This window comes from Thalassophryne amazonica, chromosome 3 (assembly GCF_902500255.1).
Source record: "Thalassophryne amazonica chromosome 3, fThaAma1.1, whole genome shotgun sequence".
Classification (NCBI taxonomy): domain Eukaryota; kingdom Metazoa; phylum Chordata; class Actinopteri; order Batrachoidiformes; family Batrachoididae; genus Thalassophryne; species Thalassophryne amazonica.
Window position 1 is genome coordinate 113,984,476 of NC_047105.1, and position 18,759 is coordinate 114,003,234.

General features: G+C 45.2%; 1 protein-coding gene across 1 annotated transcript in view; it reads left to right on the forward strand.

The window, feature by feature from the left end:
* Positions 1-18,759, forward strand: part of LOC117507463 (copine-9-like) — an 863,862-nt gene that overhangs the window by 165,224 nt on the left and 679,879 nt on the right. The window lies entirely within an intron of this gene.

The following is an 18,759-nucleotide window of genomic DNA, read 5'->3' on the forward strand; positions in this document are numbered from 1 at the left end:
AAAAAACTAGATTCAAAGTTTCAAAGGGTCAGGCATGTACAGAAAATGTTACATGGGCTTGCACTCAACAAAAATATAAACGCAACACTTTTGGTTTTGCTCCCATTTTGTATGAGATGAACTCAAAGATCTAAAACTTTTTCCACATACACAATATCACCATTTCTCTCAAGTATTGTTCACAAACCAGTCTAAATCTGTGATAGTGAGCACTTCTCCTTTGCTGAGATAATCCATCCCACCTCACAGGTGTGCCATATCAAGATGCTGATTAGACACCATGATTAGTGCACAGGTGTGCCTTAGACTGTCCAAAATAAAAGGCCACTCTGAAAGGTGCAGTTTTGTCACACAGCACAATGCCACAGATGTCGCAAGATTTGAGGGAGCGTGCAATTGGCATGCTGACAGCAGGAATGTCAACCAGAGCTGTTGCTCGTGTATTGAATGTTCATTTCTCTACCATAAGCCGTCCCCAAAGGCGTTTCAGAGAATTTGGCAGTACATCCAACCAGCCTCACAGCCGCAGACCACGTGTAACCACACCAGCCCAGGACCTCCACATCCAGCATGTTCACCTCCAAGATCGTCTGAGACCAGCCACTCGGACAGCTGCTGGAACAATCGGTTTGCATAACCAAAGAATTTCTGCACAAACTGTCAGAAACTGTCTCAGGGAAGCTCATCTGCATGCTCGTCGTCCACATCGGGGTCTCGACCTGACTCCAGTTCATCGTCGTAACCGATTTGAGTGGGCAAATGCTCACATTCGCTGCCGTTTGGCACGTTGGAGAGGTGTTCTCTTCACGGATGATGGGAAGGAGATGTGTTGCACTGCATGAGGCAAATGGTGGTCACACCAGATACTGACTGGTATCCCCCCCCAATAAAACAAAACTGCACCTTTCAGAGTGGCCTTTTATTGTGGACAGTCTAAGGCACACCTGTGCACTAATCATGGTGTCTAATCAGCATCTTGATATGGCACACCTGTGAGGTGGGATGGATTATCTCAGCAAAGGAGAAGTGCTCACTATCACAGATTTAGAATGGTTTGTGAACAATATTTGAGGGAAATGGTGATATTGTGTATGTGGAAAAAGTTTTAGATCTTTGAGTTAATCTCATACAAAATGGGAGCAAAATCAAAAGTGTTGCGTTTATATTTTTGTTGAGTATATTTATATGACACGTGAACAAAACAGTGCTTCGCAAGCCAAACCACACTATCATAAGTTCATAAAAAGTAAAATATTTTAAAATAAATTTGTAAAAACAAAATTAAAACACACAACAATAAATGTTTTCCACCTTTGTCCACCAACGTCACATGTTATGAAGTTACTTGAGAGTCTCGTCCTGATCATCACTGGACCCCTGCAGTTTGCGTACCAGCCCAGCAGAGGAGTGGAGGATACCATCATCATCTTCATGCTGCACAGAGCTTACTCTCAACTGGAGGAGGCAGGCAGCACTGTGAGAGTCACGTTCTTTGACTTCTCCAGTGTGTTCAACACCATCCGGCCTGACTTGCTCAGCGATAAGATATGTGACATGAAGGTGGAGGCTTCACTGATGGCCTAGATTACCAACTACCTCATGGGCTACCCACAGTATGTGAGACTTCTGAACATTACATCCGACACCATCAAGAGCAGTACAGGGGCACCACAGGGGACTGTCCTGTCTCCCTTTCTGTTCACACTCTACACCTCAAACTTCAGGTTCTGGTCACAGTCCACCTGCAGAAGTTTTCAGACGATTCTGCCATAGTGGGCTGCATCGACAGTGACCAGGAGGTTGAGTACAGGAGTGTGGTGGACAGGTTTGTGGAGTGGTGTGGACTAAACCACCTGCAGCTCAACGTATCCAAGATGAAGAAGCTGTTGGTGGACTTCAGAAGAGTGAAATCTCATCCAAACCCAGTTACCATCAATGGAACTGCAGTGGACATTGTGGACTACTACAAGTACCCAAGTGTGCACATAGACAACAATTTGGACTGGACTGTAAACACGGATGCTGTGTCTAATAAAGGTCAGAGATGTACTTCTTCACGAGGGTCAGTTCTTTCAATGTCTGCAGAAATATGTTGCAGATGTTTTATCACTTGATAAATGGACTGTATTTTTTATATATATAGCGCTTTTCCATCTGCATCAGACGCTCAAAGGGCTTTACAATGATACCTCACATTCACACACTCACGCAAACACACTCGCACACCGATGACAGGGTGCTACCAGGCAAGGCGCTCACTACACACTGGGAGCAACTTGGGGATTAAGGACCTTGCCCAAGGGTCTTTAGTGATATTCCCGGTCAGGCTGGGGTTTGAACCGAGGATCCTCTGGTCTCAAGCCCAATGCTTAACCACTAGACCATCACCTCCCTCCCTGATGGTCTCCAGCATCATCTTCTACGCTCTAGTTTGCTCTAGTTTGTTTCAGCTGAAGTCAGCTGAAACAAAGACTCAACAAGTCCATCAGGAGAGCTGGCTCTGTCCTGGGGGTTGAGGCGGAATCAGCGATGGTTGACAACACCTTCCACTGCATGGCACACTGACATCCTGTCAGAGCACCTTCAGCCACAGACTGAGACCACCGAGGTGCACCACAGAACCCCACAGAAGGTCTTTCCTACCTGTGGCAATCAGACTGTATAATTCCTCCCCCTTCTGCAGGATGAATACATAATGAACAGAGTGATTCAGAGTTTGTCAGTTACTCAGTTATGTGCAGTTTTATCAAACATCTTGTGCAAATGTCTTAGTCATTTCATATAAATTTGTTGTACTTATTGTAAAAAAACAACAACAACAAAAAAAAACATTGTTCACGGTTTACTGTTTCAGTAATCTGGCAAAATAATTTCCTTCGGGATAAATAAAGTTCATCTTATCTTGTTTCACAGCCACGGTACACAAAATGCAAATGATCGACCACCTGACGATTTCTTCCAAAGCTTTGCAACACATAGCAGGCCAAATCAACCATATAGGATGGTGCACAGGCATGAAAAATCTTAGAAGTCAACAACAAAACTTTACAATCTGCCATCATATGAATATGCAAGAAGTGAAGAGATGTCAGCACTGCCATTACGTGATCGAACTTTTGTGTCCATGTCAAATGTTGAGCAGCTGCATTCTGGATCATTTGGAGACCTCTGATGCTTATAAGTCACATACCCCTACGACACATTAAAAAATTAATTCTGAGTGACACATTCACATTTTCTGTATGTGACAGTGTGTTAGTACTCATGTGGATATTGCAGAATGACCTGTAGGGGCAATATAGAGACGATATGACGGTGTGACTGGTAAGCGCACAAACAGGACAAATTCTTGGTAGGTACAATAACAAAATGAAAATGTTACCATTCTCATTTTGTTATTGTGAGTTTGGGCAGAATTATGTAAGCATCTGCTTGACTGTGATAAATATATCAGAAGAGGTAGAGTGAGATCAACAACTGGACAAACAAGATGGACTGCAGTCAGATTTGGCATTTCCATGACTGACATAACTGAATTCCAGGTGCTATTCAGTGATTTGAAAGTACTAGTATCCGTTCCCTGACTTGCTTCAAGCCAACTGTTACAAAATCATGATTTAGTTATGTTGCATCAAATGAGGTGCACATTTATACAATCAATCAATTTCACCATTATGTTTAGTTTAGTCACAGTCACTTTAACAGATCAGCCAAGTAACCCAGTGAAAGGTTCCAGAAAAAGGGTTTTGTTATCAATGGATACAAAGTGGCTTCTTCTTTTTAAACATATTCATGTTGTGTGGGCCGCCAGAAGAGGAGGTACTGCTGGCCCACCACCAGAGGGCGCCCTGCCTGAAGTGCGGGCTTCAGGCATGAGAGGGCGCTGCCGCCACAGACACAGCCAGGGGTGACAGCTGTCACTCATTATCTCATGACAGCTGTCATCCATCTACACTTCATCATTCCACTCCATAAAAACCGGACGTCATCTCCACCTCGCTGCTGAGATATCTACCTGTGAAGGTAATATTCTCAGCCTTAACTGTGTCTTAGTCTGAACTCTTTTTGCAGCTGCTTTCCTGTGGTGTTCCCTATCTGAGAGATTGGCGTTTGGTGTGATCAGCGACGGCTTCGCTTCACACCCCAACCAGATAAGTGGTTAGACAGGAGCTGCACGAGTGTGTGTTAGAGGTGGAGGTGAAATTCCCACCATTGTTGTTACTGTGTGTGCACGCACCCACATATGACTGTTTTTGCTCCTCGCCAGCATTACCAGATCCGACACTCGGAGACGGTGGGCACCTGGGGACTCGGAACTTAGCGGCTCCAGTATTCTCCAGGTTCAGTGGCGGAGGAAATCGTGTGGTTCCGGTTCTTCTCAGGACAGACGTCTTCTATCCTCGAGCCTGCCCACACGTCACCTTTGTGGATTGACTGTTTGCTCAAATTCTGTAATCCTCTGTGTTTTTGTTGTGCTCTTTCACAACAGTAAAGTGTTCATGTTCGACTCTTTCATTGTCCGATCATTTGCGCCCCCTGTTGTGGGTCAGTGTCACTACAGTTTCCCAACAGGATATCTCGGCCAGCGTCAACCATCTGTTGGACAACCAATGGAAGAGCAGGGTGCACAGGTGTCTGCAGGAGGCATGATTGGTGAGTTGCAGCAAATCCTCACCGCCTTTACCGCTCGGTTGGATTTGGTGACCGAGCAAAACGTCATCCTTAACCGCAGGATGGAGGCTCTCACCGCGCAGGTGGAAGCGCGCACTCAGGGCGCTGCTGCAGCTCCTCCTCCTGCCGACCCGGTGCAGAATATAGACGTTCCACTGGTCATTCAACGACCCCCCCCACCATCCCCTGAAGCATACATAAGTCCCCCAGAGCCGTACGGAGGTTGTGTGGAGACGTGCGCGGACTTTCTTATGCAGTGTTCGCTCGTCTTTGCACAACGTCCCGTCATGTACGCGTCTGATGCCAGTAAGGTGGCTTATGTTATTAACTTGCTTCGTGGTGAGGCACGCGCTTGGGCTACAGCGCTTTGGGAGCAAAATTCACGGCTCCTTACCACTTATACTGGGTTTGTGAGGGAGTTCAAAACGGTTTTTGATCACCCTAATAGAGGAGAGACTGCTTCAACTGTGCTGCTGTCTATGAGACAGGGGCGCCGGAGCTCAGCCAAATATGCAGTCGACTTCCGCATCACGGCTGCGAGGTCCGGTTGGAATAACGTTGCGCTCCGCGCCGCCTTCATAAACGGACTGTTGTCGGTCCTGAAGGAGCACCTGGTAGCCAAGGAAGAACCACGGGATCTAGATGGGCTTATTGATCTCGTTATATGGTTAGACAATCGGTTAGAGGAACATCGTCGGGAGCGAGACAAAGGACGTGGCCAGGCATGCGCCGTCCCTCTCCTTTCCGGGTCCAAAAAGGTTCCACCCTCCCCACGCTCCACAGCCTCAACGCTCCGTGTGGCTACAGCTCCCCCTGCTGACCAAGCTATGGACACAAGCAGGGCCACATTTAGACCACCTAACAGACAGAGGAGGCTGGCCCGCAGGGAGTGCTTTGTCTGCGGCTCGAGTGAGCATCTGCAGAGAGACTGCCCCAAGCGGTTAAACACCAACGCCCGCCCGCTAGAAACTGGGCTTAGGGTGGGCCAAGACATTCACGTGGGGCATACACATATTTCCACACGACTCCCAGTTACAATCCTGAGCGGGGATGTAACCCTTCAAGCCCCAGCACTGGTGGACACGGGGTCAGAAGGGAATCTGCTAGACAGCAGATGGGCTAGGGAGGTAGGGCTCCCTCTGGTGGTGCTCCCTTCACCATTGCAGGTGCGGGCACTAGATGGCACCCTTCTCCCTTTAATCACACACAAGACACAACCAGTAACTCTGGTGGTGTCTGGAAATCATCGGGAGGAGATCGAGTTTTTTGTGACTCCTGCTACCTCCTGCGTGATTTTGGGCTTCCCTTGGATGTTGAAACACAATCCCCGGATTGATTGGCCGTCTGGGGTGGTGGTTCAGTGGAGCGAAACCTGCCATCGGGTGTGTTTAGGATCCTCGGTTCCTCCCGGTTTACAGGCTAAGGAGGAGGTCAAAGTCCCTCCCAATCTGACGGCAGTGCCGGTTGAGTACCACGATCTTGCTGACGTCTTCAGCAAGGATCTGGCGCTCACCCTTCCCCCGCACCGTCCGTATGATTGTGCCATTGATTTGATTCCGGGCGTTGAGTTTCCGTATAGCAGGCTGTACAATCTCTCACGACCTGAGCGCAAATCAATGGAGACCTACATCCGGGACTCATTAGCTGCCAGGCTGATCCGGAATTCCACCTCCCCGATGGGTGCAGGTTTCTTTTTTGTGGGCAAGAAAGACGGCGGACTCCGTCCATGCATTGATTACAGGGGGCTGAATGAGATTACGGTTCGCAATCGATACCTGTTGCCCCTGTTAGATTCAGTGTTCACGCCCCTGCATGGAGCCAAAATCTTCACCAAGTTGGATCTTAGAAATGCATACCACCTGGTTCGGATCTGGAAGGGAGACGAGTGGAAGACGGCATTTAACACCCCGTTAGGTAATTTTGAGTACCTGGTCATGCCGTTCGGCCTCACTAACGCCCCCGCGACGTTCCAAGCTTTGGTTAATGACATCTTGCAGGACTTCCTGCACCGATTCGTCTTCGTATACCTGGACGATATACTCATCTTTTCTCCGGATCCTGAGACTCATGTCCAGCATGTACATCAGGTCCTGCAGCGGTTGTTGGAGAACCAGCTGTTTGTGAAGGGCGAGAAGTGTGAGTTTCACCGCACCTCTTTGTCCTTCCTGGGGTTTATCATCTCCTCCAACTCCGTCGCCCCTGATCCGGCCAAGGTTGCGGCGGTGAGAGATTGGCCCCAATCCTCAGTCCTGCTGCAGTGAAGCTCCAACTCCCAGCTTCACTGCGGATCCACCCTGTTTTTCATGTCTCCCGGATTAAACCACACCTCACCTCACCCCTCTGTACACCTGGTCCGGCACCGCCTCCTGCCCGTATCATCGACGGGGAGCCGGCTTGGACAGTGCGCCGGCTCCTGAATGTCCGTCGAATGGGCCGGGTTTTCCAGTATTTGGTGGACTGGGAGGGGTATGGACTCGAAGAACGCTCTTGGGTGAAGAGGAGCTTCATCCTGGACCCGGCCCTCCTGGCCGATTTTTACCGTCGCCACCTGGACAAGCCTGGTCGGGCGCCAGGAGGCGCCCATTGAGGGGGGGGTCCTGTTGTGTGGGCCGCCAGAAGAGGAGGTACTGCTGGCCCACCACCAGAGGGCGCCCTGCCTGAAGTGCGAGCTTCAGGCACGAGAGGGCACTGCCACCACGGACACAGCCGGGGGTGACAGCTGTCACTCATTATCTCATGACAGCTGTCATCCATCTACACTTCATCATTCCACTCCATAAAAACCGGACGTCATCTCCACCTCGTTGCCGAGATATCATCTACCTGTGAAGGCAATATTCTCAGCCTTAACTGTGTCTTAGTCTGAACTCTTTTTGCAGCTGCTTTCCTGTGGTGTTCCCTATCTGAGAGATTGGCGTTTGGTGTGATCAGTGACGGCTTCGCTTCACACCCCAACCAGATAAGTGGTTAGACAGGAGCTGCACCAGTGTGTGTTAGAGGTGGAGGTGGAATTCCCACCATTGTTGTTACTGGGTGTGCACGTACCCACATATGACTGTTTTTGCTCCTCGCCAGCAGTACCAGATCCGACACTCGGAGACGGTGGCCACCTGGGGACTCAGAACTTGGCGGCTCCAGTATTCTCCAGGTTCGGTGGCGGAGGAAATCGTGTGGTTCCGGTTCTTCTCAGGACAGACGTCTTCTATCCTCGAGCTTGCCCACACGTCACCTTTGTGGATTGACTGTTTGCTCAAATTCTGTAATCCTCTGTGTTTTTGTTGTGCTCTGTCACAACAGTAAAGTGTTCATATTCGACTCTTTCATTGTCCTATCTTTGCGCCCCCTGTTGTCGGTCCGTGTCACTACACTTTCCCAACAATTCACGTTTGTTTAATAATTTTCTTAACAATAATTGGCCTCAAATTTCATCACTAAATTCTAATCAGATTTATTTACTTAAAGTCTTTAAGCTTCATCTCTCTTTCTCTCAACGTCTCATGAGTTAATAAGAATTGTGTCCATAAATTAAACTTATTTTAATCACTGTCCACAAAAATGCAGTAAACTGTTCATTTCTTGTATACTTGTAAATAATTGTAAATATTTTTGCTGCGGTTCATTTTGTGCATTCAGAAGGAACCTTTGGTCAATCGTATTGTAGAATTCAAGACTTTCAGACCCGAGACTGATTAATTCAATTGAGAACCAATTGATTAATTGAGGCTGATAAATTAAGAATGTTTAAATTAAGTACCTATGCTTCAAATAGGTGGTGCCCCGAGGATTAGATTTATTCAAACTAAATAATAGTTATTATTAAACCCTAAAATTGTTAATTATTTTGGTGACCACATTAAATGAGGTCTAGGCCAATCTAATTCAATTTGGAGTTTACACTACATTCACTACATTAATTGGTGCCTCTGTGTGAGGTCCATTCATTCCCAATAATCAAATTAATTTAATTTTGTTATATGTATCTTTGGTGCACCTGTGTGAAGGACCTGTAAATTCACTACATTATTTCTGGTGCCTCCGTGTGAGGCTTAGCAAATATTCATTACATATTTATTCTGGTCCCCTGTTGCGAGGCATGTAATTTCACTACATACGAGGTCTGTCCATAAAGTATCATACCTTTTTATTTTTTTCAAAAACTATATGGATTTCATTCATATGTTTTTACGTCAGACATGCTTGAACCCTCGTGCGCATGCGTGAGTTTTTTCCACGCCTGTCGATGATAGTCATTTGCCTGTGAGCACGCCTTGTGGAAGGAGTGGTCCCGCCCCCCTCGTCGGATTTTCATTGTCTGAAAATGGCGGAATGAAAAGGACTTTTTTTTCCATCAGAATTTTTCAGAAGCTGTTAGAGACTGGCACTAGAAACCATTCGAAAAATTTATCTGGCTTTCAGTGAAAATTTTACGGGCTTCACAGAGAATAAGGACTTTAACTACAGGTTTAAGGACCCCTTTAAGGACGGCGCTGTGAGCTGCGACGTCGCGGCACAAACCACTGGATCATTCTAAGCTGATGGCTCCTGTGGATACGAGACCATCGTGTGCTCTTTCTCTGGTTATCACAAGACCTGGACATCAGCCATTTTCAGCAGATTTCACTTTTAACAAGAGATTTTGTCATGGAAAGCCGCGCGGAGGCTTTGCGCGTCACGACCGATTCGGCTGATGAGCGAGACAAAGGAACACCTCCGTTTCGGAGTGTTAGAGGACAAGTTGGGACATGTCCAGCTCTCCACAAGTTCTTTTATACTCACTCGACTGGTAAGCACTGAAAGCCGATGTCCCAACTTGTAGCACTCCGAAACGGAGGTGTTCCTTTGTCTCGCTTCATCAGCGAATCGGTCCGCGCGGCTTTCCATGACAAAATCTCTTATTAAAAGTGAAATCTGCTGGAAAATGGCTGATGTCCAGGTCTTGTGATAACCAGAGAAAGAGCACATGACGGTCTCGTATCCACAGAGCCATCCGTTTAGAAATGATCCAGTGGTTTGTGCCGCATCGTCGCAGCTCGCAGCGCGGCGCATCGACTGTCCTTAAAGGGGTCCTTAAAGCTGTAGTTAAAGTCCTTATTCTCTGTGAAGCCCGTAAAATTTTCACTGAAAGCCAGATAAATTTTTTGAATGGTTTCTAGGTGCCAGTCTCTAACAGCTTCTGAAAAAATTCTGATGGAAAAAAAGTCCTTTTCATTCCGCCATTTCCAGACAATGAAAATCTGACGAGGGGGCGGGACCACTCCTTCCACAAGGCGTGCTCACAGGCGAATGACGTCACCGACAGGCGTGGAAAAACTCACGCATGCGCACGAGGGTTCAAGCATGTCTGACGTAAAAACATATGAATGAAATCCATATAGTTTTTTAAAAAAATAAAAAGGACCGTTAATTTATGGACAGACCACGTATTTATTTTGGTGCCCGTATGTGAGACGATTTAGAATTTCGCTACACTGGCTTGAAGATCAGGCATGGACAAAAGTTAATGTAAACTATTATCTATGTTAGCAGAAAAGGATAGCTGCTGTGTATGCCTCCTCACATCTTTATTGTTCGCTGCAGTATAAATTCCTGGAAAAATTAAGAACAGTACAGTTGTGATCAAAGGTTTACATACATTCATCATGGACATGAATGTCATGATAAGTTGGGTTTTTAATGATGTCCTTCAACTGTTATTCTTGCCAGGGTGGAATGTTTGTACAGCATGCACCATTAAAGACTTTAAAAAACAACAATTGGGTGCACAAGTTTGAATTTATTTTGGAGCTTCTCTAATCCACACAAGGTCAAATTTAAATGTGCAAGCTCAAATATGTGGTGCTGAAGGTATTTTAACATTACAAGGCCTGTTAACTCCTCGTTAGTGATCATGATTGAGGACAACTTGCATTTTCTCTTTGTCAGCAAAAAGGAATGTGTTTGGACAGCACTCAATGGACCGAGCAATACTCAGAACAATGGAAAGTCCAAGAACTCCAGGAGATCTAAGGATAATTGCAGATTTAAGCAAGTTGGGAAGGCTTCTTGGTACCATTTCTAAACAACTGCGAATTCCAAGATCACCTCTTTAACCCTCTGGGGTCCGAGGGCATTTTTTGGACAGTTCACTCGCCGGGCATAAATGTTTTATTATTGCTGTTAACAGCTCTCCCTGCATCCCACAATCAAGTTTTATGTCTCATTTTTTTCAGGACAACCTGTGTTTTCATAATATATATGTTTTTGTTGTGTTTTATAAGTGTAATAAAGGGTTTACAATCAAAAATAAGGAAGGAAAATGTAAAGCTCAAAAATAATTTTCCACACACATTAATTCAAAACACACAGCAAACTATAATAAACAACTTTTGACACTTTATAAAGGTAATTTCAGGTCTTGTGTGAAAGACTGTACAACAAATTATTCAAACAATAAACAAATGCACATTTCGAACAATATATACAAAATGGTCTATGCATTTTTTTGTCTTCATGGTAAAAGCAACAGAGTTATCCAGTAACATTCACATGCAAACTAGAGAAGCAGTCCTGATAGTTACACACTCTTTGTTTGAGCACGTGAGATTGTTATCAGAGGCTCTCCGTCTGCTTTCATTGATCGCTGTGCGTAATGGCGCAGGGCGCATTTTATCATTGGAGCACCCAGGGGGCTATTCAAATGGGCCAACTAGTAACATATCACTCCTGAAAACAATCTTTTGCTTTTCACATGCGGTGAATCTGCTCTATGATTGGATTTTGGAAAACCATGTGAAGGTGAACCAATTCCAATTGGACACTCACATTGCGCACATCATCACACAGCTTCTATGAGGAATAAAAAGATGGCCGATGGCTGGCTCGAAAGTCCGCGGAGTTAACTTTTCAGCAAAAGGAAGTTTCTATCTCATATCATTAAAAAGGTATTTAGAATTTAGTAATGCTTGGTCTTAGCCATCGTATACGACGGCATTGGCCCCAGAGGGTTAAACAACTGTATGTAAGTCCATGTGGGTCAGATGTGTCACCCTTTGTCAAGGTCTGGAAGAAGCCCTAAGTGTACCCTCAGATGAGAAGAAGTTAGTTCGGATGTTCTGGAACAACCCAGAAACCAACAAGGCTCTGGCTTGCTATGAACTGGAAAATGCTGGAACACCAGTGTCAATGTCCACAGTGAAGCGAATTTTACATCGCCATGGCCTGAGCCCCTGCTCCAAAATCGACACTTTCAAGCTAAACTGAAATTTGCAGCTGCCCACATGGACATGCCAATTGCCTTCTGGAGAAACGTTTATGGTTGGATGAGACAAAGATGAGCTATTTGGCCTCAATGACAAGAGGTGTGTTTGGAGGAGAAAAGGTAAGGCTGTCAAATCCAAGAACACTATACTAACTGTCAAGCATAGCGGTGGTAGCATCATGCTCTGGGGCTGTTTTGCTGCTAGTGATGCTGGTGTATTGTACAAAGTGAATGGAATAATGAAGTAGGAGGACTACCTCCAAATTCTTCAACGTCACATCAAATCAACAACTGGACAGTTGAAACTCAGCCATAATTGGGTGTTACTACAGGACAATGATCCCAATCACACATCAAAACTGGTTCTGGGTTGGCTAAAGCAGGCTAACATGAAGCTTCAGGAATGGCCTTCCCAAAGCCCAAACTTTAACCTGATTGGAAATTTCTCAACTATGCTGAGAGGTTGGATCTGTGCCAGGAAACCAATGACTTTAAATTAACTCCACCAATTCTACCATGGTATCAGCTTCTGATGGTGGCTTCGTACTTAGCACTGTTGCCTCACAGTGAGAAGGTCATGGGATTGATTCCCACCTGTGACCTTTCTGTGTGGAGTTTGCATGTTCTCCTTGTGTTTGTGTGGGTTCTCTCCGGGTGCTCCAGCTTCCTCCCACATCCAAAGACATGCAGATTAGGTGAATTGGAAATGTGAAATCGTCCATACGTGTGCATCTGGGTGTGAATGTGTTTGCTTGTCTATATGTGGCCTTGTGACAGAATGGCATCCTGTCCAGGGTGTACCCTGCCTCACGCCCTATGACTGCTGGGGTAGGTTCCAGGCCCCTGTGACCAGATCTTGGATAAGCAGTTCAAGATGAGTGTGTGAATTCTGCCAAGGTATCCAGCCAGTATTATGCCAAAAGTTTGCTGATGGCTATCAAAAACACCGGGTCGAGGTACAGCTTGCTAAGCGACATTTAACCAAATGTTCGTGAGACTTATTGTATATATTTGAGCCTGTATAGGGCACTGCAGTCTTGTTTGAGGGTGGGCGCTAAAGGGGTAAAATATGACACATTTGACATAATTTTCTTCCGGGGACAGAAACAATGCATTTTCTTTTGAGTTTTTTGGAAAATTACACACCAATAAAGTGGAAATGCAAAGAAAGTGACGATGCGGTGGGAAAGTGGACGTGTTGCGGTTTGTTTATGGCCCAGAACACAAACATGTAAAGGTGTTTTTGCAGGTGAGAGAAAGCAGCTACTCTGGTTAGCCAAATAGGCTAACACTTACTGACACTACATCTCGCATTAGCTTCGTCTTCCCTTCTCCACTGGGAATTAAAAAAACTTTTCACGACCGCTTTGGTGATTTGTCTGTGTGAAGTTATGCTATGTATATATTGCACAACAGCAGAGGTCCCCATAAGTGGTCAAATCCCGCAATATCACGCAGGGTTCAGACGAGACTGTGGTGCCCTACCGATTGGAGAAGATCCAACTTGTGTACCCAATTCTTGTTTTTTTAAAGTCATTAATGATGTATGCTGTATAATCATTCCACCCTGGCAAAAGAACAGTTCAAAGACATCATTAAAAGCCCATAATTACAATGGCATTCAGGCACAAGCTGAGCGCCCATGAACTTCTTACCACAACTCTAATACCGCTGTCACACTAGAGCACAAATTGCATGAATGCCGTCCGAATTGACATTCTAATGACATTCGTGCTGCATTCTAACTCTGCTTGAATGCTTTGTACAAACATTCCTACAGTAGTCGGTACATTTGTGTGCCGCTCGTGCTGGAAAACATCCGAATGGTGGTAGAGTCAGTCTTACTGCATTCTTACTGCCGTAGGAATGGACATTCAAAGGTCATTTGTGCAATTCGACCTGCATTTGAATTTCTCGTACAGCATTTGTGTGGCACTTAGGGAAATACGCCAAATTGGCATGGCCAGCATGAATGTAGAGAACAGGTGCACTACTGTTGTGCTGCATTCAAACTGGGGAATATTCGTACGGCGGTCATACTGCTGTGTGACTGCTACCTCAAATGCACATGAACTGGCATCCGAAATGGCAACCCACCAGCATTTGGAGCAGTCTGATCGCAACACCTTCCGATTGTGCCCCCGATGAGATGGACCCCAACCCCCCTGCATCCTGCTCAGGGTACACAAAGGAAATATTGCAATGTGCAGAGTCTGTGGCTCGCAATCATCATGTGCAGTAGATGTGAACATTGCACAATCACACCAAATACACAATGTGTCACAGTGAGTCAGAGCGTCTCTGTGCCACATTGACATGCACTCCGGGCATGTTGATGGGGTCAAACAGCCATGATGACATGATTATACAGATGAATTCTCTGACACATGTTGATGGATGTGTGATTACATGTTCATTCTGGACATTATACCGCGATCACATGCGCTGCGTCAGCAAGTCAGTGCATCTCAGAACCGGCTGTGTAGCTATAAATGACTGTTCTCCACCCTTCCCTGTTGGCCAGTTGGATATCTGCACCAAATTTTCACAAGCAGTTTTACCAGCTCCAGGTTCCCGTCAGTGATGGACTGGTGGCGCGCTGTCTGTCCTTCTGGACCTAAGGAGTTGATGTTGAATTTGCAGTTTGTCATGTTCTACAGCAACGAGAGCGCCTCCTTGGTGTTGCCTTTCTTCACTGCTTTATGGAAAACTCCCTGCGGCACGGAACATGTTGACATGTCTGCCGGGCTCATGAAGCTGCTGGACAAAGTGATCCTGCCTGCGCCATGAAGCTGATAATAATTGTCTTCCCCTGTCCAGCACCTCTGCTCAATGCCAAAGGTGGGTTAAGAGCAGACTTTAATATATTTAATATGAGCACGACATCCAGCAGTGTGACATGGCAGGTCTTCAGAAGAGCAGACCACAGTGCTTGCCTCGCCACACCCCACCACTTGCTTTCCACCCAGACCTTGGGTGCCAGAATTGTGGGGTTTTGTGCTGTGTTGCTTTTATTCCTTAAATGGACTGCATTTATATAGCGTGTTTCCATCTGCATCAGATGCTCAAAGTGCTTCACAATTATGCCACACATTCACCCATTCACACAAAAACACTCACACACCGATGTCAGGGTGCTGCCATGCATGGCTGTCACTACACACTGGGCGCAAGTTGGGGATTAAGGACCTTGCCCAAGGGCCCTTAGTGATTTTCTGGTCAGACTGGGGTCAACTAGACCATCACCTCCCCTAACCTAGACCATCACCTACTTGTCTTTTTTTTATTCTGTTTTTATTTTTTTGTGGGGGAAGGTTTATGTCCGCATTCAACCTGCACTCTGGGTAGTTGACTTGGATTTGGGTGCTGCTGCACTCTGAATTGCGCAGATCATTCAAGCTGGCTTCATAACACAGTCTGGGTATTCGTCAGTGGTGGGCACAGATAACCAAAAAATTAACTTTGATAACAGATAATCAGATAAATGAAAAGTTATCTTTGATAAAGATAAACCTATAAACCACCCAAAAATGTATCAGAAGTTACAGATAACCTATATAATCCAGTATTGTCTCTGGTACATTTGCAACTACTAACAAACGGAATTTGAGTTTTAACACCATGATCACTTTTGGAAGCATCAAAAGCGACAACAGACCTAAACAATGTGCCCGCACTTCTATGTTTGAACATCCTGCCCCCTGCTGGAACCTCTTGTTTACTACATGGCTTCCAGCACAGACGCACCCTGAGAGCAGCCACAAAGCCAGCTCTCTACCAATCTCTGTGCTCTGATCAGCCGGAGGTCTTGGAAAATAAAGTCATACTGACTTATGGTTTGGTGTGAATACTGATAGAATAACTCCATTAATGTCAGTTCTGTCATTTGTACAAAGTTAAAATATAACATATATCTTTTAATGTTGAATAATGCACTAATTCTAATAATGCACTAATTCTGAGGTTTTGTAACAAACACAGACAGATCGCAAAGGATTCTGGGTAAAAGTGCCTCTGCTAAACACTGATTGGTTCAGTCATTCATTATGTAAACCAACACGTTAATGTGACGTGTGTCGTGTGTTGGTGTTTACAGATAAATGTGCCTTTGTAAAAATATTCCATTTTTATTTGTAAAAACAGGCATTTTTACGGAGCACTGGAAGTGTCATCACAAAATGTTTTGCATGTGGAGAGAATGTGCGCTCATTTTATTAGTGCCGTGCGCATGTTTTATGATGTTGTAAAACGTGCACTCAATATTGTCTTGACACATAAATGTTGGCTTTACACTGTGCGAGTTTTGGTCCTTTTTCAGATAATTTTTTATTTGTGCGAGAATTTGTTGGACCGAGTTTCAGGTTAATCATGTGTCCTGCATCGTGTAGTGTACATGGAGTAACAAGCTGCGTTTAACATCTCACAACCACCTCCTGATCGGCGAATGTATGGTCAAATGAAAATCAAACCTGTTTGTTATTATTCTGGTCGGCCGTCGTGAGGGTATCCTGCTGATGAAGAGCTACAAGTGTCCAACCACTTGCACTGTGCATGTGCAAACACTGCAGAGCTGTCTTGTAATTTTTTTGTTGTTATTGTTGTTGTTGTTTTGTTTTGTTTTTAAACTTTGATGTCTCCCATCGAGAGTTTTTGTAAATTAAGTGTGAAAAAAAATTATGTTTTGCTTCTGAAAACATGAATCTGACGTGTGGTTTTTGAACGTACAATGTGTGTGAGAACATAAATTGGGCGCTCTGAACTTTTACACTGTGCGGTTCTGTTGTACAGTTTGAACTGAAACCGAGTACAGTGATTAAAAATATCATACAGTGTCTGCTCAGCTTCAGGACGAATACTGCTATGAACACAACTGGCCAGTAGATGGCAGTAGAGGCCTTGAAAACTTGCCAAAACAAAATTCCAGATAATCTGTGTCTACTACATTTAAGATGCGTGGAATTTAACAATAACAACGTCTATAAACCCAGAGAATATATTCACGAGAGTTTTAGGCACTGCAGTTTAATGCTGTTGTCCGTGGAGCCTGAACAGAGTGTCTGAAATGCATTTGTCCTGTCGTGAACGTACTGAGATTACCCTATCCTACCCATAATGCACTGCTGGACACAGCATGTGCTCACTAAAACCTTAAAATTCACACATTACTTTAAAACTAAAACATATATCTGATATTTTCACTTCATAAAACTTCAGACATGACAGTAATTTTAAATAACTTGTCCAAAATTAGTTTGGTTAAAATTTGAACCATAAGTCAAAATGTATGCCTCTGGATGACTTGGGTGATATTGCCGGCACATCAGTATGGTGTTAAAAGAAATGATTATTTTTTTATTTTTTTATTTATTTGTGACCAGTTCTCCTTTCCCTGCAGATGATAGAGTGGTTTTTAACAGGTTTTAAATTTTAAAATGTTTGCCGCTGTTCAGCTTTGTTTACTACGTTATCGGTCTAAAAGTTATCGGACAAAAATTCATCGGAAGATAATTAGTCTGATAATGGTTTTTAAAGTTATCTAAAAAGATAATCTGATAATGAAAACATTATCTTCGATAATTATCTGTTATCGGATTATCGGAACTGTGCCCACCACTGGTGTTCGTACGAATATCTGTCCCGTATGAATGCAGCTTGAATTCTGTTTGTTTTTCTAATTCATGTGATTCATAAAACATTCCTGCTCTAGTGTTTAGGGCCCCGTCACACATGCACGAAGGAGGAATCGCATGCCACTGATGAAAAACTGGTGCTGCCTCTAATGCCTCATACAGCTGTCACCACAACACAGCACATGCACTCTACATTCCCATGCTGCTTGTGCCTGTAATGCATTCCAACGGCAGACAAGATGAGGTTGCATTGTCAGCTGATCATGTTTGCAGCATTCGCACGGCATGTCGTACGCAGGTAGGACATATCATGCCACTGCACGATATGCTGCACGAAATCATTACTCATGTCACACTGTGGCTGAATGACGTGATTGAGGCAGCCTTCACACCAGTGACTGAAAGACTGTGAGAACCCTGCGAGTGCCTATTTGACCCCCTCTCGGCAGGTGTCAGCCGGAGTCCAGGTGCCACACACGAACATCTAACACCACTCATGTGACACTTGGAACAGAAGGGGCTATTTGTGCAGCTGGCCCAAGAGTAGAGGGCAGGTGACCACATTCAGGCCGGCTGCCACAGTGTCTAAGTGCCACACGAGTGTGCCTTTACCAAGCAACACGTCATGCAAGTGTGCCGCCTCCCCGCACCACATGTGGTGTGCGAGTGTGTCGCCTCCCCACCATGAATCAACAGTCTCAGGTGTGACTGAGGTGGCTGGAGTGCAACCGCTGTACAGTGCAGCGCGCATCTGGACAGCTGGAATGTCCAGCTGGGACAGCTGGCTGTTGTGTACTCGCAACTCAGCTGGAGGACATATGTCATGCCATCAACAACATGAAGAACACACCACGCAATGTACAGGTGTGGGCGGGCTCTCATGCTCTCGTCAGTTTCAGCGGACAGCGGCTCAGTGCACACGATGTGTTAAATTAAAATCACAGAGAACAGGACAATTAAATACATACATACATACGACAATAACTACATATATAATTACATAACAAATACATGACATAAATAATTGCATAACAAAAGAACAGAGTGTGACACTTTTTGTCTTTGAGTGGATTTCATTCGGTAAGGTGGGTGTGTCCACGCCAGCTGCTGCTGTTGGGATCTGTGGACCCGCAAGTCACAGCTGGCGAACACATACCGTGTTATGAAGGACATGACCTTACAACACTCCACTGTGATGCGCATGCTTGAGCATGCTGTTCT